At 41.9% G+C, this 26,404-nt stretch overlaps 1 protein-coding gene and 1 long non-coding RNA gene across 12 annotated transcripts in view; one reads left to right on the forward strand and one right to left on the reverse strand.

Moving 5' to 3' along the window:
• The window catches only part of PTPN4 (protein tyrosine phosphatase non-receptor type 4), a 113,670-nt gene extending 87,628 nt beyond the window's left edge, over positions 1-26,042 (reverse strand). For 3 of the 10 annotated variants that reach the window (XM_040561078.1, XM_040561073.1, XM_040561074.1), the window contains exon 1: positions 12,261-12,439. The gene's annotated coding sequence lies outside the window, so the exon portion shown is untranslated. Of the gene's footprint in view, positions 1-12,260; positions 12,440-25,854 lie in introns of those variants that run through there. The other 7 variants (XR_005820930.1, XM_040561079.1, XM_040561075.1 and 4 more) reach the window with 7 other exon arrangements.
• LOC121072006 lies at positions 11,260-16,764 on the forward strand. 2 transcript variants are annotated; one of them, XR_005820931.1, is made up of 3 exons: positions 11,260-12,423; positions 13,369-13,487; positions 15,377-16,764. It is a non-coding gene; the product is annotated as an uncharacterized LOC121072006 (long non-coding RNA). The 2 variants fall into 2 exon arrangements; XR_005820932.1 differs by lacking the exon at positions 15,377-16,764 and adding an exon at positions 13,860-14,019.
• Positions 26,043-26,404: the final 362 nt, after the last annotated feature.

Raw genomic sequence — 26,404 nt, forward strand, 5'->3', positions numbered from 1 at the left:
CGAATAAAAAGATTAACAAAAAACAAAGAAGGAAGTCAATCAACTACTACAACAGATAAAAGAGCAATAGAAAAAAGCTTTGACACAAGTAACACCCTAACAAACAACAAACTGTACCTGTGAGATCAACTCAGTAAGCAAAACTCAAAAGCAATGAAAATGAAGCAAGTTTTATGAAGAACCTTAGTTTTCCAAATGCCCAGAGTAAGCTCTTTTAGAGATTTTGTTTTATTTAAAGGAAAACATGGTTGTAAAATTTGTCACTAAAATTCTTACTTATGTTTTATGAAGTCACAATAAAAAGGCTATGGCTCTTATAGTCAAACATATCAGCACAGGCTTGCAGAGAAATGAAGATAAATTACAATAACAAATATTTAAATTATTTTATGAATGCTGTTGTAGATGACAAAAATCCTGTCAGGTTGATAATATAAAGAATAATTTCTCAATATATCTCTCATTCTATAAGTACAGATACGGTCTCTCTTGAGAATGCCATTCTTCTGTGAATTTGACAGCAAGTGCAAAATTTTTGTCTGGACAAATGCATGTTATCGTATGAGAGAAATAATAAACAACAGTGGACTGCGCACATAAGTTTATGTATGCTGGTTTTCAGCTATTTAAACGTGGCTACTAATCACACTTTAAAAGTTATTACGGCATCATTACGCAATTTAAATAATATACTAATTAAATATTCTTAAAGTACCCTGGCTGTTGTTGCTCAGTGTTGTTTGCCCAGAAAGACAGGTACAAATATGGGTCCTATAGGTTACAGATTCACAAGCTGATGCAGCAGTCATGCTGAAACTACAAGGATAATTATTATTGAAACCATCAGCTCTGTACCATTTCTTTTCTTCCTTCAGGTATTTCAGACCTCCTCCATGTCCTTCCTTTACTTTTCAAGGCTGTGATGAACCCCTTTTGGATTGTTATATTCCCTTGGCATCTCAAATCCTTCTCTACCTCATACCCATTTCTCTAATCACCTCTCAACTTTTCTTCTCTGGCCTATTCCATCTTTGTCTTTACCATTCCCTACTCCTTTGGGGCGGGCACAGAAGATGGAATAGCCACAGAAATTACCAGAACATCCCCCAGGAACACAGAAAACCAAGCATACCACCTGGAGGCAAGAAGGGAAACTGTAGCCAGAGAAAAACCATGCCCAAATCTGCTCCAAACATCCAAGGGTAATGCCACATACACCTAGATTAAGAGTAACACCGCAGGTATAAGGTGCCTGATGGACGCTACTGAAATGCTTTCCATGTGATCATGAATGGAAAGGATGGATACAACACCTTTGCCTACACAGCATTATAAAATCTTTAAATGGCTTTTCAGTTTCACAGAACTTAAGCTGAGGTACAGAGAGAGTCCAGTAGTTTTCCAGCAGCTACGATTTTCTGATACCTAAAAAAAGAAACTTACAGCCTGTACCAGCATCAAGAGACACTCAGAAGACAAAAGATTACATTCGTTCTTACTTTAAAGAGGGCCTACTGCACAAAGCACATTGAGAAGGACCAGCTTAACCACGTACAGATGCATCTAGGAATATGGCACTAAGAGGAGACGAGCTCTGAGCCGGCACACTGCCACCGCTCCAGTCGGGCACTACGTTTAAAAATGCTTTTCATTCATGTGCCTCTGCAGTCAGGTCCAATTTGTCTTACACCCCCTTCTCTAGGCACTCTTATAATTAAACAAACGATCCTCTCAGCTTCCCCAATCTATTTGCCACCTTCTGCATTACGTGACAGAAAGTGAAACTTCTACTTCTTACAGAGAACCACTATTTTTTTGCCCTTAAATGCAAAGACACAACATGAAAAAAAAATTAATGCTATTATGTGACTTTTTATTTTAAGGCGTCAGTAATCGTCTCAGGCTGCTTATTGCAAAGTTTTTTCATTATCTGGAATTCATATCCTTAAAAAAAATAGGGTAAACTAAAAGCTTTTTCACTAATAGCTAAGCTATATTATCTTAGAAGCACAGTTTGTTTATACTGCCTATGGAAAATATTATTTCTCCCAGCTGCTGTAAAAATAGGTTCTCAGGCTTTAAACAAAATTGAAATTTTCTTATCTAATACCACCATAGGGTATAAAACCAAAACATCTTATTGATTTTGGTCAATTTTAATTCAATTTTCCATGCTGAATTAATACCAACATTACCCCAAAACATATTTCTGAATTTTGAACATGAGTCATTTGAATTCCTTAAGTTGTGCCTTCCTGTGTACATCCTGTACCACTACCTCAACTCTACAAATTTGGTCTTTGCTATAATGGAGTATTACAACATGCATGCAGTCTAACACTACTGAAACACTCTTGAAGGCATCAACTCTACCATCCCAGAATTAAAAGGCTAAAAAAGGGACATATGGCAGGATATGGAATGCGCATATTGAGAAAGGAATCAAGTAACTCGGTTCTTCTGTTCCCCAGTCTCTATTCACATGCACATTGTGCTGCAGATGTTCAGAAGCAACATTTTCTCAAAACAGAGACACGAGCATCACACAAGCAATGACCAGCTTTGCTGACAAGATGCAATTACTCTCCTTCTAAATAGCAAGGTGTTCTCATCAGGGTATCTCTGATCAGATTCAGCTCTACTGGGGCACCAATTCTCTCACTACAAGAAGTGCTTTAAGTAAGACCCTTAGAAATGTCAGTATTTCCAAAAATACACTGGTAACCTGAGTTAGCAACAAGTTCCACCCTACCAAAGATGTAGGAGACAGCCCAGAATTCAGGTCACAAAGATTCAAAGAGAGCTAAGCCAAAACCAAACCGCTAGCCCTCAGTTCTGTTAGCCCAGTAAAGTCCTTCCTGACACAATTAGAGGATCCCTGGCAGGGATGAACAAGCTTGGTGTATCACAAAGAGGTCAATAACTTCAACCCACAAGCTAGGGAGGATCCTTTTCCCATTACAGAGGAGTAAACCGGCAAGCAGGTATAGAAATAGGATTAACAGCATACAAAGGAGAGCTGAATACAAACTATTTGTGCTAAGATTCTGAGGAGCACTCAAGCTGACGATGTTGATTGTACCTTGTGAAATGCAGCACCGTCCTGGCACTAGCAGCACTGACCACGGGACAAGTACACTCCAGCAAGTACCTCTGGCTGTGGCTTGGCGAACGCTGACTAGTCACCTAGACAAGACTACGCACAGAAAGGTTGTTGAAATGGGCTGCCAACATCACAGAGCTCTCCCACAGCCTCAGAACTGTCAAGAAACTGAGTAAATACTGATAACGTCCTGGCCCGCTGTGAAATTGTTGATGTTTCCTGTGGAAATGCGTGACAACAGCACGTAGTTTATTCCCTGTACCACAACAGGGAAGGCATCCCACTACTAGAAGGGGTTTTGTGGCTCTAGGAAGCAACAAAAAGAGCAAAACCACACAGATCTGTGGGTCCTCTCACAGCCCTGTAAACATTTGAGAAGTCCCAAATTTGTCTGGGGCCAGAAAGGATATTCTGCAGGTCCATAAACTGGAGTCTGGAAAGCCAGAGAACAGAAGAGATGCAGTTCCAGCTGGATCTCTCAGCCTCTGAGCACAGCAAAGGGGCTGTCGTGGGCACTATCCACCCCAAGTGAAACACGGTCAGACAGTGCCATGCAGCATGCTGCCCCTTCGGCAGCGGTGGGGCGGCCCAGAAGGGAGGAGAGGAATCTTTGAGTGTTCTTCAATTTTGGTAACTGAGAGGAAAGAAACGAAAAAGCTTGTCCTTTCCAGATTCAGTCGATGTCAGGAAGCTCTGGCAATTTCTTAATAACAAGCATGTTGTTAAGTGTCTCAGTCAGAGACAACGGTAATGGTAAAGAGTTTAACACCACCACCGCCTTATTCCTTTGAAAAGTAGCTCCCACTCTTCAAGGGCCAGCACTGGACATTTATTTACCAGAAGCTCAGAGAAAGAATTTCTCACCAGCCAGGAGTATGAGGAATTGGCAACATCCATCCAAAACGCGCTGTTCTCAAACTCTGGAAGCTGGAACCCAGAGCGCAAAAATCTCTGTTATTTAGTGCAAGACCAGCAAGAAGCTCGTGTCTGCTAGTGACAGGCAGGCAGACTGCTAGAAGCTATTCTGGTTCTTTAAGAAGAAAGTAACATTAACATTATTAAATAACAGACATGTCCATCTGTCCTATGAAAGTATATAAAGAGAAGCACAAATTAGAATTTCTTCACAGTGTTAGATCATCTGCCTTTCCCTAAGAAAATCTGCTGAAAAAACAGAGAGAAATGAAGAGGTGCCAACTAGACTGAACAAGTGCTGACAGAGCTCATGGAAGTGCAGAAAAATCTCATCTAGCTCTCAAGAAACCCAAAATAAGTAACTGAAGAGCACAGACATCCAAGCCCACAGTTTACACATTCTTTGTGGTAGGCTTTGTTTTTTAACAAATATGTAGGTTATGCTCCATGCGCATCTCTGGCACATGGTGGTCACTCCAGCAAAGTAACTTGCATCTATGAACGGCCAAAAATGATTTTGCCACTTTACACCACATAAGCCATTTTGTAAGCTTGCTGTAACTCTCCTCTGAAACATGGTAATGGGAAGATGGAGTAGGAGTAGCCATGCCGTCCTTACATTGCAAGTTTCAATAATATCACAAATCTGTTTTTTACATCTCATCTTGAAATTCCACAGCATGTTGAATTTTTAATCTGAACCACAAGTGATGAGAAAGGTCTTAAAATTATACTTGTTCGAACATTTATCTGAAATTCACTTTTGTACTCAGCTTGTTTCTCAATTTTTTTTGGCTTCTCCAAGAAGTTCCTCTCAGTTTGCTATTGAATATGGTCAGGAAATTTAAGAGAATAAAAAAATGCTCTCCAATATACCTATATCAGGTTTAGGGATCGGATTGAGGGGAGATCAGAGAGCCTTTACTTAAATGCCAATTTTCAGAATAGCTGCAGATTAAATTATGACATCTATGGAAAGTACACAAAATCGAGACAAGGCAGCAGGGAAGAAACATACAACTACTTGACAGTAAGTTTAGGTAAAGAAAACACAATGACCATCTCCATTCAAGAAAAATATTACCTCAGGAACCAGCAGAGAGCAGCTCCTGAATGAAGACCATGCCTTCTTTTCAGCAGGGGAAAGACAACAGTGTTCAGGGGCTCATGGAAAAGAACTCACAGTAGGATCCACATCGGGAGGTACCAGCAGCACAGCAGAAGGTGTAAAGAAGGTGTAGAGAAATCTTTTGGGAGAAGGTGTAGAGACGATAGGACATAAAGCCACAAAAAAGTCATATTTATTTATATTTTACCTGCCACAGAAGAGTGTTTTCCGTTTCTGTTTTCGGGATATACTTAAAGAGATCAGTACTCAGTAATTCATTTTCATCAAGGCAGTGCATCAAATGCTGGTATTAAAGTTTGGAAAATGACCTATTTACTGAGAAAACTAATACTGAATGATTGCCTATGGTCTGAGTGAGCATGTTTGTCTCTGTGTTAGCTTAGATTTTTGTTTTACTTCAGCGTTTGATCTTTGAAAGAAGCAGATTGATGCTTCTGTCCTAGAACAAAAGGAAATTCTGAAGGTCAATAAACAGGATTATGGTAGCCAGAAAGAAGGCAAGGACACCATGATAAACTATAGCTCATATGATTGACCAGAGGGTAATTAATATCATCTCTTCCTGAAAGAGTGTACACAGCTGAGTACCAAAGCCAAGCCGCAGAAATTCTGTATTACTGGAGCATATCACACTGTTCAAGAACACTGACTTTCCTGGTTTGTTTTTCCAGGTTGAAAGTAAATAAAGGAACAGAAGGAATGCAATTTATGAATTTTTGAAGAACAACAAAAATATATTTTTATTTTAGCTGAAACATTTTGACACTTAAACACACGCAGATGCACTACTACATATGGTCTTAGATCCAGCCAAAACATTTACCTGACACTGTCCATGCAGAGTTGGACTTAGATGTAATTTCATATTATTTGTGGGCCTCGACCTAGGCTCAGATTTGAAAATGTCCGGCTTTGTAAGTAATTTAAATTCAAATATGTATTTCAACATTTCAGAATCATTTTTTGTAGAGCACACCCCAACCCCACAAAAAAGAAACACTTTTATGCTGCTATTAATAACTTAGTTATTAATAACTGTAGACTAACATAAGAGCAACTTCCAGACCAAGGAAAGGGGTGGAATTTTAGTGCATTTGTTTACAAAGACCATCTTGTGATTTCAGGGACATGAAAAACAAAATTATTTGTTGTGAAGGTATCTGGTCCCTGCTGGAAAGGCACTATGAAAGCAGATAAGGTTATAGGATATCTTTTGTTGCCAATCAAAATGGTTTAGGTCTTTAAAATTTCATACTAAATGAGCATCACACTGTGCTGTTTTGGAAAACTACTGATTTAAATACTCTTTTGCAACTTAACTATCCATTCCCAACAGCTTATCAGTCTAAACCTTATCTTAATTATTTAACAGGTATTTCCAAATGATGGTACAGGTTTGACTTATGATGCGCACCCAAATGGTTTAACCGTGTTTTTTTCAACCCTGCCCTGAGGATGCTCCACCTCCTGTGCATGCTGAGAAATACAGGCTTCCGCTGATGTCCTTATTGATCAGTTTTAATGAGAAGAGATGAACAAGCAGCTGTGGAAAATGCACTAAACAATATGAGGGAGAGGGAGAAAGATTAAGGAAAAAGGCAACAGAGATTGAGATTTCAAGAAGACGCGATCATGACAGAGACTGTTAGGCTTTATTCTGATGAACTCGTTATTTTGCCATAGCCCAGCAATGTTAGCTAAAGCAGCATTCCTGACCTACTCCTGTGTCTGGCCTCTTGTTTCCAGCCTTGCATCATCCTCTCCCTGCTGCTGACATAGCCATTTGTACAGCCATATGGTAAACCAGAGTGGAGAATTAAGTAACAACAACATTTTGGCAAAATTATTCCTCGCTCACACCAATTTGCAACATGGTTCTCTCTGGGGCTGCAGAAGCGCTATGGCAGCAACAGGAAGACAGGAGGAGGCCACGAAGGGAGGGTGTAGCTGCTTCGGGCAGAGCCACAGTCAGAAAAGTAAAACAGAGCGAAGAAGGTATTGCACACAGCCAAGTGGGGATCAGTCATTTAGGTAAAAGTGGTTTCAAAAGAAAAATAAAAGGACGGACAACAGTGACAAGCCGGGGAAAAATGTAAAAGGAGAAAAACCTACAACAGAACTTTTAGATTGTGCATTTACTGAATTTGGGACAGAACACAGCTGGATAAAATAGGGTGATAACCAGAGTAATCGATGGGATTATTTGTATTTATTTATTTTTAATTATAAAGTAAGAGAAATGCTTCTTGCAAAGTCTAAGAATGTCAGCAAATTTAAATGGCTTGAAGAATGATGATAAATGGAATTGGAGGAGACAAAGATGCAGAAACAGAGGGGCAATCATTTACAGGGAGAGACAACAGCATATTCTTCCCTGCAGCACCAGAGACCAGACATTTCATGTATCCTCCACCACTTCCACAGCTATTTATGGACTATCACAAAATAAGTCTGAATTCATTAAAAAACAAACCATACATCAAAGCCAAAATTAACACCCGCTTGTCAGTGCTGAAATAACGGTGTTCTTTTTATGCTTAACTAAACCTTCTTCTGTATATACCTGAAACGGTTGCTTCATTTCTTTACTCATCTGCTACCAACCCCCTTAAAATCTCCTGCATCATTTAGGTCCCTTTCACCACAGAATACACAAGGACATGCATACAATACAGCAAACAATGACAATGAAGAATAGTTGGGAAGAAACAAGTGGCATGTGATTTGCTTTGTGGTGTCTGAATCATTAATTTGTATTTTGTTTCAGGAGGTGCCTGGGGAAAGATTAAGACTATAGTGCTAATGTAGATCATTCTGGAAAGGTCAAGTTTCCCAAAATATCGTCTAAATTTAGTGATAAAACACAGCCACAGACAACGTGAAAGAGATGATGGAGACTGTCAGAAAACTTCTCTAATTTAATTCCCTGCACTATTTCATCTGAAGGTGGCACAGCGCCTGGCATATCAAAGAAAACTGGACGGTAGGTATCAATGCACACATCACGAGTTTTACTGAAGCTGTTCTTAGCTATGCAGATAATAAAAAGGCTTGCGCAGAACACAGACTCAAGTAGTAAGCTGGACCTAAACACCTCTTTGCTTATGCTCTACACCAAGGTTTCGTAAGCATGAGGTGCTTTAGTACAATCCATTACAAACAAGACTCCACTGTTTTGTGTCTGTACTGGTAAGAGACTTGCACAGAACCTGGTATTTGCTGCACTTTCTCACTTCAAATTTATATACTCAGTAGGCGTACAAAATGAAAATCTTTTATCCAAGGATCTCAAAGAGTTTTACTGGGAAACAATATTTCTCATTTATAAAGGAGGAGAATGAGATGCTGAAAACTGAGTAATTTGCCTGTCATTACACAGTGAGTCAGTGGCAGCAGCCCACACTGGTCATACATCTCGCTGTTCTTATCAGGTACTGCCACTAGAATAGGGGCTTTTAGAATAGTTACATGCCATATGTACTAACATCAGAATCCTCACACAATTTCAAATTTATGCTTGTTCTTACTTTTGCTGTGATAATGAATACTGGAGTTTATACAACGTAGTATTTAACATACTGGCTGCCTCCTTTTTCAGTCCAGCATGCCACTGTCTCGAAGACAGGCCTTACGCATCAGGGTTTACCACGAATGTTGAGAAACAATTACGTACTATACAAAATAAAAGTTATGGGCATCAGTAGCTACAATGTCGAAACCAAACTAAACCACGAAACTGATTTATAAGTGGTTATTATGTAGCTACATCTGGGAAGGCTCACATTATCCAGGGCCTGCTTCTCATACTTTCCGTGCTGTTAACCACTGTCAGCATCACTGAGCTCTGAACCTTTAACCTGATCCAACACGACACCGGACTTCTTTATCTGCAGGGCATGTTGTGCCAGTCGCTCTGATGCAGAAATTTTTTCTCCGTGGTGTGAAAATGGACTAGTACATGAGAGGAAAAAGAAAAAAACGATGATGACAGTACAAATGAACAAGGAACAGTAATATATAAACAAAAGATAAATTGTTAGAAGAAAGGTTAATTTATGCAACTCAAAAAAAATTTCCTTTAGTTAACAAGCACTCCTTAAATCCCACAGAACTTGGCATAATGATCCCTTTAGCATATCATCTTTGGCACACAATCACACAAGACACCCTGGGAAAGATTGGATTTTATCTTCATCAATGACTTTGGCAGACCTTCCCACGAAGACAGACCTTCCCGCTGTAACTGGTGCCTATACGCGTGCCTGCAGTTAGCCTCTAGCAGAAACCTTCTCTTCGCTTTCTTACAGCATGTTCAGCTTTACTATTTGTGAGAGTATTGCTGAAGTCTACAGTGTTAGTTCACAAGTACTTTTCTTATCCTCCAGATGCCCAAGTCCTAACAGATCAATGCATATTGAAAATAATCAACAGTACTTTTGCCAAGAAAAGACAAAACATGGCATTCTGCTGTATGACGATACAGGAAAGATGAAAGATGTTCCGCCGTGAAGTTTCATGTCAGTGCATGGAATATTATTGCAACAAAACTTTCAACTCAAGCAGTAGCGGGCTGAGGTAGGCAAGACCAAGCTGCCCCATCAAGAAGCTAGAAAAACATCTTCCCCTACCTGAAAATCCCACGTGGGCGAACAGGGATGGACTCTAAAGACCTGCACCGAAGCCCAGTTGCAAGTAAAGAGAAAAGAGGAAACAGCAGAAGGAAGCAGGATCTGCTCCTTCCCCTCCAAACGTCTGTTACGTAAGGAGCAGCTGCTGCTTACGATTACTTGGATGTAACATCCTAGATCTCGACCCCTCCAGGCAGCCCCTTCTCTTGCACCACGCTACTCAGCAAGGTGCCGCCCGACACCAGCGCTGACCGCCCACCCCACCACACCCGGCCACCGCGAGATCACTGCGAGTGCCGGGATGGGGGCACTGCAATCGGAAGGGGAAAGGCAACTCAAGTGCATGAAAACCTGCTTCTAGTAACCATGGCAGGCTCGGCGCAGGTTTGGGGAGCTGCATCAGCTATAAGCATGCTTTTAACCTTCACAACAGTAAGGACCAGACCTTTTGTAAGTGAAAGCCTTCATATGTTGGTATTTTTGTTGAGAAAAGAGATCTGTTAATCCATCAGAACCTACAATGTCCGTGAATCTATATGCTCCTCTGGAAAGGCTACATGTTAATAAAGTTTAGACCAATTCCTTTATAAGTTACGTTTAGAAATCCAAATAACCACAGAGAAACGTGCTGCAGAGGGTTTACTGTGCTCAAGGGAGGGATGTACTACTGCTACGCTCAAGGCAAGAGTGGAGGGGACATAGACTTAATTCCCTGTGGCTGTTAAAACATTTTGGAAAACATCTACACGAGGCATCGGTATAGGTACCGGAACAATAAATGCTACAGCAGAAAAACGGGTGTACGTCACAGCCAGTGTGTAACTGGGGATAGGGAAAGGAGAACTATTAAGACTCAAGTACTTTTTAGCTTCATCCTAAATCTATGAAATCTCTGAATTCATAGATTCAAGTAATATTTTGGGGCTTACTTTCCAGAGCTGCTGTAAGTGCTTAGGAGCTCATCACAAAAAAATTTTGAACAATCGCATGAACTATTAACTTCATGCCCATTCTAATCTAATGATCGAAATATATTTTGATCATTAAGATGTTTAAGATTCAGGAGACATTCCACAAAACCTTTTTCCTGGGGGAATTAAAAATAAAAGTAACCTTCCCCAAAAGCTCAAGCTTCAGATACTCAGGTTTCAGTCCAGTTCACTGAAAAAACAGCACATCTCTTTCTCTCTTTTCTTCTGTATCTCTCTCCCTAACATAACCCAAACCACCACCCATTTATTGAACAGTAAGGCTGCCTTTATTATACTACAGGAAAGGATTCAACCAAAGGTCAATTGGACACTCAATACTGAATGAGAAAGCCCATGAGTAAAATAAGTTTGAAATAATGATTTTGCTTGTTAGCAAAATTTTGTTTTACAACTATTTTCTATGTAGACAAATCCTGTACTGTTTATTCTTAGCTTTTTTTTTTTTTTGACCCAAGTAAGCTCAGATAAGATGAAAAACAAGCAGAAACAGAAATTGTAAAGAAAAGGCAGTTCAGCATTGAACTAAAACGTGCGGTATCCGTGAGAGATCCTGTTGGTGTACACAACATACATAACACATACAAACCATAAAAAGCATTCCACACTTTCTTAGGGTTTAAAACACATGGCCAGCCCACCTTGGCGCACTGTCAGCACTGAAAAAAGTGTTTAAGAACAGCCAGACCAGTCCACAGAGTAGATGTGATAAGTCTTTAAAGGACATTACTCGTCTCACAATCACTAAAATCACATCAATTGCTCAAAAGCAAGTAAGATTTTTCCTCTTTTTTAAACAAACATTAAAAAAAAAAAGCCTAACAGTCTGATAATGCTATTGCAAGCACTGCAAATGTGAATTAGGACATAAAGGTTAAGAGCAAGCTGCAATTAGCTGTGTTACTACACTGGGCCATTTGACAGCGAGATCCAGATGTTCCCACTGATCAGCCTTTTGTCTGGCCCGCTGCGGCGCTGACTAGCAGCATTCTTTCTGCGAGAAACGGGGACAGAACCAGAATTTCTCTTATGACCTCAGCCGATTTCAGCACAAATCTCCTGAAGTAAGAGGCCATTATTTCAGTTCGTTGGCATAATCTCAGTAAACCAGTCGACCTACTTCTAGTGCATGCATTACTGTTAATGGAAGTTTCTAATATTCATATTTAACTTGTAAACGTGTCTAATGAATTGGAATCCCATTTATACAATTCCTCTTAAAAACTAGTATTTCAGAACTCTCGAAGAATGATATTTGTTTCCAGGTGTGTCCTCACACAAAACTAAAGAAAGTCTGGAAAACAACCATTCAAGAGAACCTCTCTAAACTTTTGAAGAAGAAATAGTGTATTTTTTTAGAAGATACTTTTCGGAGTACATTAAAAAATACCCGAATTCTATCTTCTACAAGTGCTAACGAATTCCACCCTGACTTATCTTGACAAGTTTAAAAAACAACACGTACAAATTCTATGTTGAAATGTTCCCCAACATACTTGCAGTTATCCCAACTCGGTGCTGCTGGTGAAACTTCGGATGCGTGTCCCCAGTTCTCTTCTGTCACCACGGCAGCAACAAGACCACCGGGCAGCCCAGGCAGGGCGCAGAAGCAACAGGCTCGCTCTGCCCTGACATCGAGCCGGCGACACCTGGTGCCAGGTTAGCCTTGCTCATTCTTCATATTGAGAACGGTTACTGAAAGTGCTTCCAGTGCTTTTCCTAAAAGCAAAGAAAAGCTCTGATGCCTTAAAGACTTGATTTTGTATTATTAAATCATATTAGTTTTTTAGTGCTCAGATCTATGAGTTTCTTATTTTCCTTACAGAATAATCCAGTTGTCTGAAATACTCAATTTTCTGAACTTTGCTATCTACAGCTTTTAATAAGAAGAGACATAATTCTTGCACCAAGGTTATTAACGAATGTAATGAGACAGAATTAATTTCAAGACTGATTTTTGAAGAGCATGACTAATAATCTCCCTCCATCCTGTTAGTTGCTCTTACAGTATAGCCATTTGCAGTCGTCTATATGGTCAGCTGCTGATCCAATTTGTTTTCTCTACTAATCCCAGTAGCTTTCACTTTTCAATAACCCCTCATAGGCACCTAATTCAGTGATTCACTGAAATTTAGAGTAAGTTCAGACAACATCTGTACTTTATCAAGCAGGCATAACCGACTACAAAAATACAGACCAGCACACAAACTGGTTAGACACCATTTCTGCTGAAGAGGATTGTAGAAGGTAAGTGGGAAGGAAAGAAAATATTTTCAGCAGGCCATAAGGTGCAAACAAGCCAGCTATGTCATGCTGTTGTAAGAGGGAATTCCTCACATAAGGATGCTTAGTCAGGCGTGATAGATGAAGGTCCTCTCTGATGCTGCTCAGTATTACAAAAGCTCAAATGGGTTAGCTGTTAGAGCCTCAAAAAATATGCAGATGTGTTCCAGCACCAAGCAGTACCAAAACGAAAAAAGCCCAATAATGATGAGATACAGAAAAAAAAACAGACTGCTTTATCTGAAATTGTAAAATTGGGAGTGAAGCTGCAACAGTCTGTAATTATTTTGAAACATGCTTTATTTTTCTCTCCACATATAGCTGGTGGAATGTTTATTAAGAAGCTCAAAACGTAACGCCAATTTTTATAAACGATACAGAGGACAGCAGCACTCAGACAAACTGTGCAGGCAGAAGAAAGCACTTCTGGAAAAGGAATGGTAAGTACAAAACAGAGTAAATGAAGTGGTCAGGGAAGAATTTAGTCTAAATATAGGACTATATTTTTGTCTCTGAAGTAAATTTCTAACCACCTGTTCTATAAACAGGCTAGTTAAGGAACCCCAGTCAGTTTGAAACGATGTTCAATAAAATGGATTACATGATAGAGTGGAGCTATGGAGCAGTGTCTAGCATCAAGCAATAAAGTCCTTGTTGCTTCATACAAATAACAAAATTTTAATAACTCTGTGCTTCAGGTTTTCTGGGAATTACTTGCAAGGGCTGGGAATACTGTTTCTTTCCCAGTCTTCCCCATGTTTTACCTGTTTCTTTTTCTCTTCTGTTTCTCCTGCATTCAAAACAAATTCCAGCTGTTTTTTGCCTTTCCCCCATACATTTGGGACTGGCTACAGAAGAGAAGCAATGCAAGAGGGGATGGATAACACTCAGAATTGCTTCAAGAACAGCATGAATTATATGGTTTGTGTGTCTTGCTTACTGTCATAAAATTGGGTTTCACAAAGAAGCAGAAGATCCACACAAACATTAAAAAAAAGAAATACTTGATTTCTGATAAATCTAAATAGCCTACTTTGCCCCTTAACAGAACCAAGCTTCCCTGAATACATAAATATTATGTTTCTTTTTTTTTTTATATATTTTTAGTACCTCATTTTTATTTTTCTACCCCAGCTTAGATACCGGTTAAACATCAACTATCTATGAGAACCCAGGAAGGGTCAGAGAATGTTTCAGGAAGAAAACCCTGCTTAGCAGATCTCAGACATTAGGCTAACGAATTAGCGAATGAATTAGGCCGGCAACATTCTAGTATCTTGTTTCTGTAAATGCTGAACAGCCAGGTAAATTAAAAGAAGCCTTGTGTTACAGCGACACAAGTAAGGTAGGTTTTAGTGTACCTGTCGGTCAGCAGAAATGCAGACAGTAGCATACTAACTTTGCGGATGCCTAAGTGACCTAAGTGTCAAGCCGAAAGCAGCTGACTCAAATACAACCTGAATTAGACAGAAGTGGTCAAAGGGAATGGGGAAGAACTTTGAAGAACCAAAAGAAGGTCTGACTTCACTTCCTTTATTATTTAAGGTAACACCGTGACAACTCTTCAATCTTAAATTCACGTAACTCCAAGGGATAACAGAGCCACTGAACATTAACGTAGGTGCAGTTACCACACTGTGTTAGGAGTCTTGCTCTTCATCATGCTCCACTCTTGCCTCTCTTCCCCCTGATCACAATCAAAATCTTTCTCAAGGTGCAGTAGAAGTTTCACCTGCGTATTCTTTCCACTCCAACAACTGTTAGGAGACAGGACTAGAGACAGGCTTTGCTTCCTCTCCTCTCCGCCCCCCCGACAGAACCGCTCCCGAGCGCCGAGACAGGCGTGCAGCGCTGCAGCACCTGCTCACGCAGCGAGGTGCGGGAGGATGGCACGGCCGGTCTGCACCTGGAGGGAACCGGGGGCCCATGCGGGAAGTCTCAGCACCAGGGCTCTCCCAAAACGAAATTCCAGGAGGCAGTTCCTCGGACCAGCAGCAGACTGCCTGTTGAGCAGGAATTAGGAGGCTGGGGGAAGGCTATTGTCACCGAGAAGCCCCTGCTGGTAACTTGCAGATAGTTTGGAAAACAGATTGAACTGTGAAAAGCAAAACATTAACGCAGAAAAATGGACAAGTGTTCAAAAGCTCTCCTGACAAAGCTGTTTCCTCCTGGGTATACTTTCCACCCTAGGTGGCAAGACTACACTAAAAGCTACTCAAAAGTGCACACAAGAGCTGCCCCAAGCCTCCAGCAGCCCATTTCTAAGGCAGTCAGGGTGCTGGATTTCAGGTCAGACCACCCTGTTATCAAGCTCTGGTTCTTTCTACAGAAAAAAGCACCGACTTTCCAAAGCTCGTAGAGTGCTGAAGCTACTTCCTTGGAGACCAGCTCCCTCGCTCCAGCCCGCCCAAGAACTTGGGGACCAGAAGGATTCCTAGCGGAGACGTGGCCGGGGGGCAGTGAGACCACTGCAGGCTGCAAGGACGTGCGGGGCAGCCCTGGGCTATAGCAGCTCACCTCTGCGGCCAGAAGGACGTCTCAGAAACATTTCCAGGGGACAGGAGATGCTTTGAATTTTGTAACTATGAAAATGAATCCAACAACTCTACACATCAAAGATTTCTTTTATATTTTCATTACGATACAGGAATGGGAGACTGGGCTTAGCATTTGGTTGACCTTTGAGGAGAAATTTCCGAGTGAGTATTGCACCGAACCTTTGCCCAGCGCTGAACATGCAAAGTGCCATGAATGTGGCTTCACAGAATTGATAAAAATTGAACTGTTGTGGAACGCAGGATGTAAATACATCATTTTCAAATGAAACTGTCAAACATCTTGTTGTGGTGGTAAAAACCAAATCACTATGCAAAATGATAATACAAGAAAAGTCAATTGTATGTTTCTAATAATAAATGCTCTTGTGGCTTTTGAAGTCACAAAAAACTCTTGGCTGAATTGAAGCATTGATTTCTGTAGTTATTTATGTTCAGTTCCTATTAGAATTCTATTGAATTCCTTGAATGGTGAATGGAAGTGCTTTTGAAAACACACACAAAAAACTGTTAAACAAGGGACAAAATAAATGGAGAGCCTAACATTGCCAAAGAAAGTTTCAAAAAGTCAACAGAACATTTCAACTTTTTTTTTGAAGTGCACGTAAGACACTTTGACAGGAATGATTAAGTCTAACACAAAAACAATACACGAAATACATTTCTGTCACTCCTGAAGAGGAAGCATGAACGTCAGGATTTGCTTCTCAAGTATTATTTCAAAAACTCTTGGCATACTCTTGAAATATGTTCTACAGTAAAACATGTATTTGTTATTAAAGAATTTTCAAGTGTTATCACTCCAGCCTGTTGTCCACCAACATGAAGGTATTTTATTTAGCACGTGTACAGATGTATCTGAAGTATGCAATATACATTAATTAGATCATAGACACCGAATCAACACACCTCCTAAATATAATCCCCTGCTGATTTTAGGACACATTAGTTAATGTTTTATAATATGTGCGTTCATAACAATGATATTATCTGCAAGTACTTGAAATTGACCAAAGGCTTGGGCCTGGGGTCCCTAATGCCTTCTTTCGTAAGCATTCATCACTTCTGTGTCATTCTTAAGACACCTTGAAGCATCTTCAGGGCAGCTGGGTATGCCAGCAACTGGAAGGAGACGGGTCCGTTATTTGAAAAGAAACCCCATCTTCAGAAACCTTAGGCCTTCAAAGCATGATTTGTTTTCTATTAATTGTACACAGCAAAGTGGGCTTCAAACCCATTGCCATACTTTGGAAGCTACAACAAAAATAAAGCTAATTTGCTTCAGGAATAATTAGTCAACACTTTTTTCATTTTAGCTTAGACACACAATTATTATTAATGCAATAAACAGCCGTTAGGAAAGGCATCTCTTCCTTTTTATCATTCTGCGTTAAAGTCTAACGATAGATGATGTGTTTTATGTTAAATGTTATGAAAATGAATATATTTATGCATTGCCAAAAGAAAAAGGTTGACTGTTGCTTCTTCTGAGCACTAATTATAGTCATTTAAGTTTGGAAAGCAGATTTTTAGAATGTGGTTTTCTGTTTACAACTGAAAAATACAATAGCACTAAGAAGGTCATCTTCAGAAACTTCTGTACTAATCTATCTTTATTTTCACTGAAGACCACATCTGTTTGCTCATGAACTACAGGCAGAAAGTAATAAACACTTCTGAAGAAATCTCACCACAGAACACTTTGCTTTAAACTTAAACAGCCAGGAACTTGATTTGGAGCAACCTAGTATAATAGCACTACTTGGCATACAAGAGACGCAGTTTTTCTATCTTTCCCATTCTCCTTGTGGCACCGTAACTCTGCTGAACTATGGCAACTACTTCAATTTTCAGGAATCCAGCAGCAACTTGCAGTTAGGCATTTTCTCCCTCCCGTGACGATGCGATTTGCTGTCGCACAGTGCCCTCAGACGAGGGATGGATCTGTGGTGATAGAGCACGGCCCCGACCTGCAGTTTGTTACAGACAACTGCTGGAGCACACGCAGTTGTCAGGGCACACCAGGTGCAGCAGAATGCAAAATGTATTCTGAGCGAGTATGAAAGGCTTAAGTGGAAAACGACTTTGACAGATACTAGGACAACTACAACCATTTTCCAGAACAGTTAGAATTAATCAGTTTGTCTGGAAGACACAGGAAAAAATATTGCAAAGAGGTGGATTGAAAAACGCTTAAATCGTTATAATTTAGAAAGAGAAGAAACCAGAGGTTTGAGAAGGCAGGAGCAGTTTTACTGGCAGTGGAAGTGCTACCAAAAGGTGGCTAAATGTTAGCTGAAGTTTCAGATGTTAATCAAGTTTCTCTTTCAAGCTAGTCTCTCACATACATTTCATTAGTATAATTCCTACAAAGCACTTTTATTTCTGTTTTCTCAAGATCGCATGTGTGTTCTCAAAGCCAAAGAAGTTATTATCTACATCACCTTTTTTCTACATCATGTTTTGTGTTTCTTCTTAATGAAAATCCTTCTGCAGAAAATGTCTAGCATTAATGAGCTGCACATATAGCTTTCCTGTAAAAGGCAGAACATATGCAATGGGGGGACAGCGACACAACACCAGGATCATAAAAAGGAGCAATGTCTCTGCTGGTAACTAAAATTGAGTATTTTAATTGCTTGCTTCAGTTTTATTAAATAGCTTACAGCCATCTAGAGAATTTCTAATCTTTCATTTAATTAATCTCAAGAATGAAGTTCTCCTGTAGGAATTTCCTCTTAGAGGGTTTTTTGTCAGATGTTAATTTTCAGTCTATTTTTTTAGTCTTCTCCAGAGGAATCCTGTTCTAAGTGTAACTGTATATACCGCAGTGGTTACCCAGGCCTCATTTTCTCATTGTATCTATTTTAGCCTTTAATGTGGCATGGTTTTGAAAAGCAGAGATATTTTAATTAATGTATTTAATGCATCTATTATTCAATCCAGTAAAATTTACGTAGCTGTTGAGAAATTAGAAGAGAATCCAGCCCCTGCAAGCACAGCGACTGCGAGAAGCCAGAAACTGTTTTAAAAAAGACCACAGCGAGCATCTGCAGCCTCCTGCCTCTTGCACAGTCACCAAATGCGCTCCCCCAGCTGATCTAAGAGCTGCCGAACAAAGGACTCAAATCCATAGTAGGTGCTGAGGGAACAGATGACAGTATCGCCAGTGCCTTACGTCTCTAAGGAAAGAGTAGATCTGTCAAGGGAAAATGCCAGAAACATTGTAAGCAGGTCAGGACACAGAAAAGCACTGCAAAACCCAGGTAAGTTTTCCTGACATCATCACCAAAATTAAATTATTTCCTGATATGAAGATAGGAAGTTTAAAAAGTTCAAGCTACTTCCAAAGTGGATGGTTTGTATAGCTAGTATGGTATATTTCAATTCATATAATGAAAAATAGAAGTAAAAGATTAATTAGTGAAAGGTTATTTTTACCTTACCACCATTAATGCTCTATCCCTCCTTACCCAGTTGCATATTGCGAACCTGAGAAGAAACTCTAGCAGCACAACCAGAAGTAATTGTATTTGCCATATACCAGAACACCCAAATCACTGAAGTCTAATCCAAGATCACAGAAACAAGAGAACCAATGAAATGCTCAAAAAAATTTGGAAGTAGGAGCCAATCTTATAGCAGATTGATCTGTTCCACTGTAATGCCACTTCTAGGTTTCAGTTTCCACCTCCTGTGGTTGTGTAAACCACAGTCACTTCGGCAGGAGCCTCCCATGAGGTAATGAGATTTGTTGATATTAAACAAAAAATATATTCCCTTTTCCTTTTTAATTATGTTTTCCTAAGCCTTATAACTTCCATAAGCACTGCAGGAAAGCTGTCCTTCTTCCCAGTTTCCCCTCCCCTGTTCTTTCATCCAGGCTTAGACAAGGTGATACATCCCATCAGCTTTAAGGATGTAGCCACAGTTTCAGCTTCCAGGCACCTCTTCTTAACAAACACTGCACCCAGAAGGTCCTTCAAAACTTTAGATTTGAAGAGATGCACTCCACCTAAAGCACGCGCATCCAGACGAGCTAACGGGATGCCTGCAATATCTTCCTACAGAGTCAACCCACAAACCTAAATCATACTAAGTGGGGAATTATTTGCAGATTAGGATTCCCGAGACTAACCTACACTCTCATTTGCACACAAGTAGTAAAACAGACTGCGGCATCGATCACAACAGCAACCTGCCTCCCCCAAAAAGCTGAAAACCTCTTCCAAGGAAAGCTTTAATAGAAGCTCACAGCTTGGAAGTTACAGGCCACAGTGATTCAAAATTCATATGCCAAGTTGTTAAAATTTAATTTTTGAGAAGTCAAACTAAATAATACACCTCCCTTTTCCTGAAGGACATCTTCTTTAAATAGGGGCACCACCCAAACTCAGTAAACGGACACGACACAAAAAGTGGCCAGCGCACAACCTGCATGGGAGAAAATGACCTCGAAGGCAAGGCTGTGGGCCACCAGCAGCGCGGGGCATCTGCCCCCACTCCTGCTTTGGAAGATGAAAAATGTCATGGTCCTGTTTCAGATAGCACTAAGAGCTCGTTGCAAGCATCACCACCGACAAGCACAAAGTGACAGATGTTCACTTCAACTCTCTTCAAAGCCAAGCTGTCAAGAAAAAACTGCAGGTGTGGTACCCCCCCCCCCCCCAAAAAAAAAAAAGTAAGAATTCACTACGAGGTTAGTGAAAAAATCAGTTTTTACTATGGGATTTTTCCTCCAAAATGACATCATTCTGTTTCTTAAAGCAAAAGAGATCTGGGAAGCATCTTTTCCTGACCCTAGAGAAGGGCATCCCATTTTGGTTTATCTCACCTGACTGGAGCAACTTTTAACGGTTTTGTTTTTTTCTAGAAGTAACTTTTCACGTTACAACAAACATGTTTCTCAGACTTGTAATATACTGACCAAACACCACCAGGAAACTAACTATTAGCACATCTAGGCAAAAACGTGCTAACCCGGGAGTCCAGAGAACATTATTAGTGACTACTGCACTGCCACTGACTGCTGCATCTCTATGTGCCCTTCCTGAAAAGGTTCCCAACCTGAGGAGACAGAGGCCGTAACCAAACCTCTATTACGTTTCACTCGAGTTAGTTCAGCGCTGGCTCTCTGCTGGCACAGACAAGAGGGAGCACAAGCTTCTGGTATGACACGCTTGAATCTATTCCTATAAAAAAAAAAAAATAAATAGCAGCTTTCCAGTGCATCAAATCCTGACTACTGACTTTGCTTGACTGTTTTGCAAATACCACCTGCTGCTGCAAAAAGAAAACAGAGGAATCTTGCTTGTTAACCTTCTTCTAAGACCAAGTAAGTTAGCACATCTCTCCCAGACAAAGGAGCCCCAGCAGGCCCTTATCTTCTACCAGCTGCTGCTTTGGTTTACACCGAGAGCTATCTGCTGCAGATACAGTTTCAATTTCTGGTTTTAATGACTGATGCCATTTTAAAAATAATAACAGCATCACAACCACAAACTGAAAAAAAAAAGACAAGACTTATCTGAGAATATTTTTCTGATCTGAGAAAATATTTGTAATGTAACTTTCATTACTCAGAGTTAGTTTCAGGGCTGTACTGACAGAGGCCTTTTTCCATGCCTGTCCTTCGCAAGAGAAACAGAACATTGTTCCGCGGATTAGTTACTGTTTTTCTTGTAGGGCCCGGAGATGGTGGTACACCAGCGCAATAAAATGGCCAAAGCACTCAGAAAACGCTTAAGTGACATTCAGCTTTCTTAAAAGTTAATATTCTTTTAGAGCCAAATAAGTAAGGAACGTATGTTTAACCCATACACAGTTAATGGACATAAACCCAAATCAATTGACATTGTTACTCCTAATAAACACCACAAAAGTAATGCTAAGAGCTTACTTTTAAATGAATTTTAAAATAGTTTATGAAAACTATCACACAAAATAACAAAATTACATGCAAGTAAGGCCTCCGGACTGGAGCAACATCCCAAAAACAGCACGTTAGAAGAAAGTTTTCAGCATTAAATTAAAAAAAAATCACTAAGTATTTGGTATCAAAAGTAAAAATAAATAAATAAATAAACAAACACAATTCTAAATCAAAAAAAAATATATGAAAACATGAATCCCTGGTAGCAACACATTTGGTTTTCATGTGAAGGTCTGGGCTTTTGGTCACGCAGAATAATTCAATCGCAGAATAATTCAACCGTTCTCTCGGGCAGTTAACCCCAGGGAAGTTAAGGGAAGCCTGAAAGGAAATGTGAGAACACACATGCTCTAGGGGTGTTATCAATTTTATTTATCCCTTATCTCTCGTGGATGGCCTGAGAACTCTTAACCACCAACTGCATTTCGATCTCCAACTGGTGAAAATATTTCCTAAAGCATTCTTCATTAAAGAGCATAAGTACTCATAATTAAAAGACAGTTTATTTATAAATGGATATTAGCGATTTCTCCCTTCCTCGTGGAACTGCAGCGATGGCAGTATCTCATAAACCACTCACGGAGACTTGCATTTATCATTCAACAGTCGCCTTTAACTTGTCCAAGAAGTAATTGCAGTGCGAGACAAAGGAGCGTGCAAACAGAGGTCTAATTGCATCACCTAGTTCTTCTCCCAAGGTGCAAAAGCTGAGAAAGACAGAAGCTGGTTCAACTCACACATTTCCAACAAAAATCCATTTAGTTATGCCTGTCTGATTTACCTCAGTAACTATTTGCCTACAAGCTGTAATGCTCTGTAAGACACGCTGGGCCACAGCACATACAATCGGCACAGACTTGAGCTGAGTACTGCAGACCACTGCAAAACAGCCACGTTCCTGTAAACTGCATCTGGGCATCTCAGTCTTGTATGGCGACAGGTCAGTGAGGCTTCTGTGAGCACAGTAACTACCGTATGCCTGAAGGAATTATGGTATAAGTGATAAATAGCAAGAGTTTCCTAATAATTGTGAAATTCTCCAAACTAGGAAAGGAGATTCTGCTACCTAATTCTGTGACGAAACATAGCAGAGATTACTTCCAGAAAATCTTAAAATCTTAGAACTTAAAAAGGCTTTCAGAAGCCTACACAGAACTATTTTGTGCTATTTCAATGGATTACAAGTCCTCGAGGAAAAACAGCTTCTGTTCCCAAATGAGCATATATGAACAGCTGGCCCAGACAGCAAGAGCTGCTGTTACGTTACCGCGCCGCTCTCCTCTCCTGGGTCTGTCTTCTGCCCAAACCATCCTCCCCTCCCCTTTTTCTTCTACCTTCACAGTTCCTTCTTCCCACTACAAACAGGCCCACATTATGTGTGCACACAAACCATTTTTACAGTTGTTTAGGCTGGATCACAATGAAACTCACGAGAATTTTGTCTGGCCATTTTATGAAAAGTGACAGCACCAGAGTGAAAGCGAGGTATTAAAAAAAAAAATGCACAGACAACCATCTGCTGAAAGATTCTCTTGTTTCACCATTTTTGTAATTGGTGAGAATGGAAGCGAGGTGACACAAAAACAGGATGTGAAGGCATGGGATTCATGTGATCTTGTACCAAATTTAAACCCAGACTGGCCGGGGGGCAGGGGAGCAGAGGGATGAGGCAGACTCCCGATGTACCAGAGGATCTAGCTAATGGCAGCGTGAAGACCTAGGAAAACAGGCCACAGAAACTCACTGTTTAGCAGTTTCAGAAAAATAATCTAATGGTGACTTCCGATGCCAAACGAAACGTGGCATGTGACTATTTGTTTTGATTGCTTGGATAAACTAAAGAGTTAGAACGGAATTTTTAGTCTGTCATAATTGTCAAAAGACCCTTACCGCAATCCCTTTACCTCATCCAACCGCCTGAAATGCCACCAGCAAGCCATTCTGGCTTTCTTTCCTACGCACAGGTTAGCTTTCAGGACCAAGCACGCCATCCTGGTATCTTCCCTTCCACTATATTCAAAGTTGCAGGCTCCACTCAGTTTTCCAGAACACATTTGTACAACAGACAGTCCACTTTTTACACGTAAGCGTAAAACGATGCACAAAATTTCCACATACATTCAGCAAAACTTTCATAAAACAACCTGCCAAGGATAACAAGGCCCCAGAGGGACACAGCCCCCAAATACTGATCAGGATCTTCCTGATCAGATAAAACAGTTCAAAGAAAATATTTCATTTTCACAAAATCACCCTGCCACACTCACATTTGGCTGTTATTCGGGGTGCCAACCACGTAGCTCTTTGCAAGCACTGAAGCCTGTACGACGTGCCACACAAACACGGAGGTTAACAACAAAACACACAAAACATTCACACGCAGCAAATGCTCACGATAAACATCGGCCTCGTGCCTCCAGAACCAGCGGTTAAGCTTCAGTTCCTGCTGCGAGCTGGGGGTAGGTGGATCCTTCTGCCCAAACAGGGGGCACTGCAGGAACAGAGCCAGAATGATGTGCCCTGGGTATTGGCTTACCATATATTCAAAATATGCTAATGGCACTGACATGTAAATAGCACTTAATGAACTCTGTCCGTTAATAGGGAGTTCGGCCACTCAACAGAGCAACTAGCATTACTTCTACGATCACAGGATTTTGCTTTTATTCGGGGCTTTGACAAACGTAGCTGCTAATAATCAACCACCCGTTCTGCTCACAGAAAAACAAGGCAGACTTAACTTTCCTGCGACGACGCTGTAAGCACACCCAACCCCGACAGTATTTTTAGCAAGGGTGTTCAATCAATACTGCTATGTACCACCTCAACAGGGCTTCAGCAGGACAACAGAATTATAAAGTATGGCAGCAAATAAGACATTTCACAGAAAATTTTACTGAACAAGAAAAAAAACAACACCAAACTAAACCCTAAGGAGGTGAACCTGATTCCAAACAGACTTAACAGCAGACACAAAGAAAAACGCACTAAAAGGTAAAATATTACAACATTTCTGCTTCTGATGGAAACATATTCATATTTCAATGTTTGCTTTAGTTTTAAAAAAGGAACAAAAATCTAAAAATACATAGAAACTGTAATGACAACAAAGTTATCTTCAAAAAAATCAGACCCACAGTTACATTTCTGAGCTTATAAAGCAAAAACGTGCCTGGGAAATGTGTAGAAACACACGTACGTATTTGTAAGCTTATCACTCAGAATAATATTTTATCAACATGGTGCAAACCTGAGTTATATGCCAATATGTAAAAATAACTTTTTAGGTCAGTGAAGCAAGAAATCCATTGTCAAGAAAATGGCATCCATAAGATTACGATACTGAATATTTTATATTTAGGCAACGAACTGAAAAGCTTTCCCTCTATATAGGCGTCTATTAAGACGACGTTTTTACCAGTTCTAATCTCCCTCATGTGCTCCTGCAGCACATATTTATAACGTAACGAGCTCATAAATGTCTGCATGTGTGCGAACACACGGGGGGCTCCCAGCGATGCCGGTACCAGACGGGCAGGCACAAGACCCCCTTACCATCAGGAGAGTTTAGCTCAGGGCGAGCGATACCCGCAGCTGGGAAAATGCATGTGCATGCTACAGGCTAACAACGGCGGTTCAGCTGAAATCCATTAGCACTTCTGTAATACACCAGTGACATAAATATTTTCCGTGTCACGGTTAAAATAAAATAAAGTAAAATAAAACGGTGAAATTCGTGAGGTTTAAGCAGCAGCACAAAGTTCACCCGCATGTGCTTTCCATCTGATCGGCCCGCACTCGGCACAGGCGGGCGGCGGGAGCACTTCACCCACGCCGGCAGCTAGCCGGTTTTAGCAACGAGCTCCGGGAGGCTTTTTGGGGAGGGCAAGGACGCTCTCCCTCCCCCAGCTCGCACTGCACCAGCCGAGGCGAGGCACATCTCCAGGTACGCGGTCGCATGGAAGCGACACGCGGTTACCCAAGCCTGCTGCTGGAGGGCAGGCACCGCCAGCCCCCCGGAGGGACGCGCCGCCCGCGCTCCGGCCCGGTTTCCCCGGCCATATCCAGGGCAACGTGCGCCTGTGCCTAGAAAGCGCACGGCCGGCAACTTTCCCCCTCCGACGTGCCGCAAACCGGCTGCGGCCGCCCGGCCGAGCCCGCGGCGCCCCTACACCCCCCCCCCCCGAGTCCCCCCCTCCCCACGGACGGGTTTCGCCCCCTTCGCCGGGGGTGGGGGGCGCGGCGGCCGCCCCCAAACCCCCCTCCGAGGGGGTCACGGCGCAGGGACGCGTCCCTCGCCCCCCCCCCCCGGCCCCTTACCTTCATATAACCGCCACGTCCTTGCCGATGGAGCGGGGGAGACGGGGGGGGGGCGGCCGCGGGAGCGCGGAGGGGAGAGGCGCGGGGGCTGCGCTCGCCGCTGCCGCCCCGCGACCCCCCGCGCGCGCGCCCGTGCCCGTGCGCGCAGCTGCCGGGGGCGCGCCCGGGGCCGCGCTCAGGGCCGGCCCCGCCCCGCCTCGCCTCGCCCCGCCCGCCCCCATCCCTCGACACCGCCCCTCAGTCCCCCCGCAGCGCCCGGCCCGGCCGCGGCCTCGGCAGCAGCGGGGCCCGCATCGTACTGCGGCGGCTGGGCCGAGGGGAAAAGGGGTGGGGGAGGAGGAGGAGGAGGAGGAGGAGGAGGGAGGAAGGCGGCGGAGCCCCCTCCGGCCGCTCTCCCTCCCCTCCCTCCCCTTTCTCCTCACAGCTGAGCGGCCGGCGGGGCCGCGGCTGCCCCCTCGCAGCCCTCACACGGGGCACGGCGCCGCCTCACGCCCGGCGGCCCGGGGGGGGGAGCAGGGGGAGGAACGGCGCCGCCTCCCCTCGTGCGCCC

Source organism: Cygnus olor, chromosome 6 (assembly GCF_009769625.2).
Source record: "Cygnus olor isolate bCygOlo1 chromosome 6, bCygOlo1.pri.v2, whole genome shotgun sequence".
Classification (NCBI taxonomy): Eukaryota; Metazoa; Chordata; class Aves; order Anseriformes; family Anatidae; genus Cygnus; species Cygnus olor.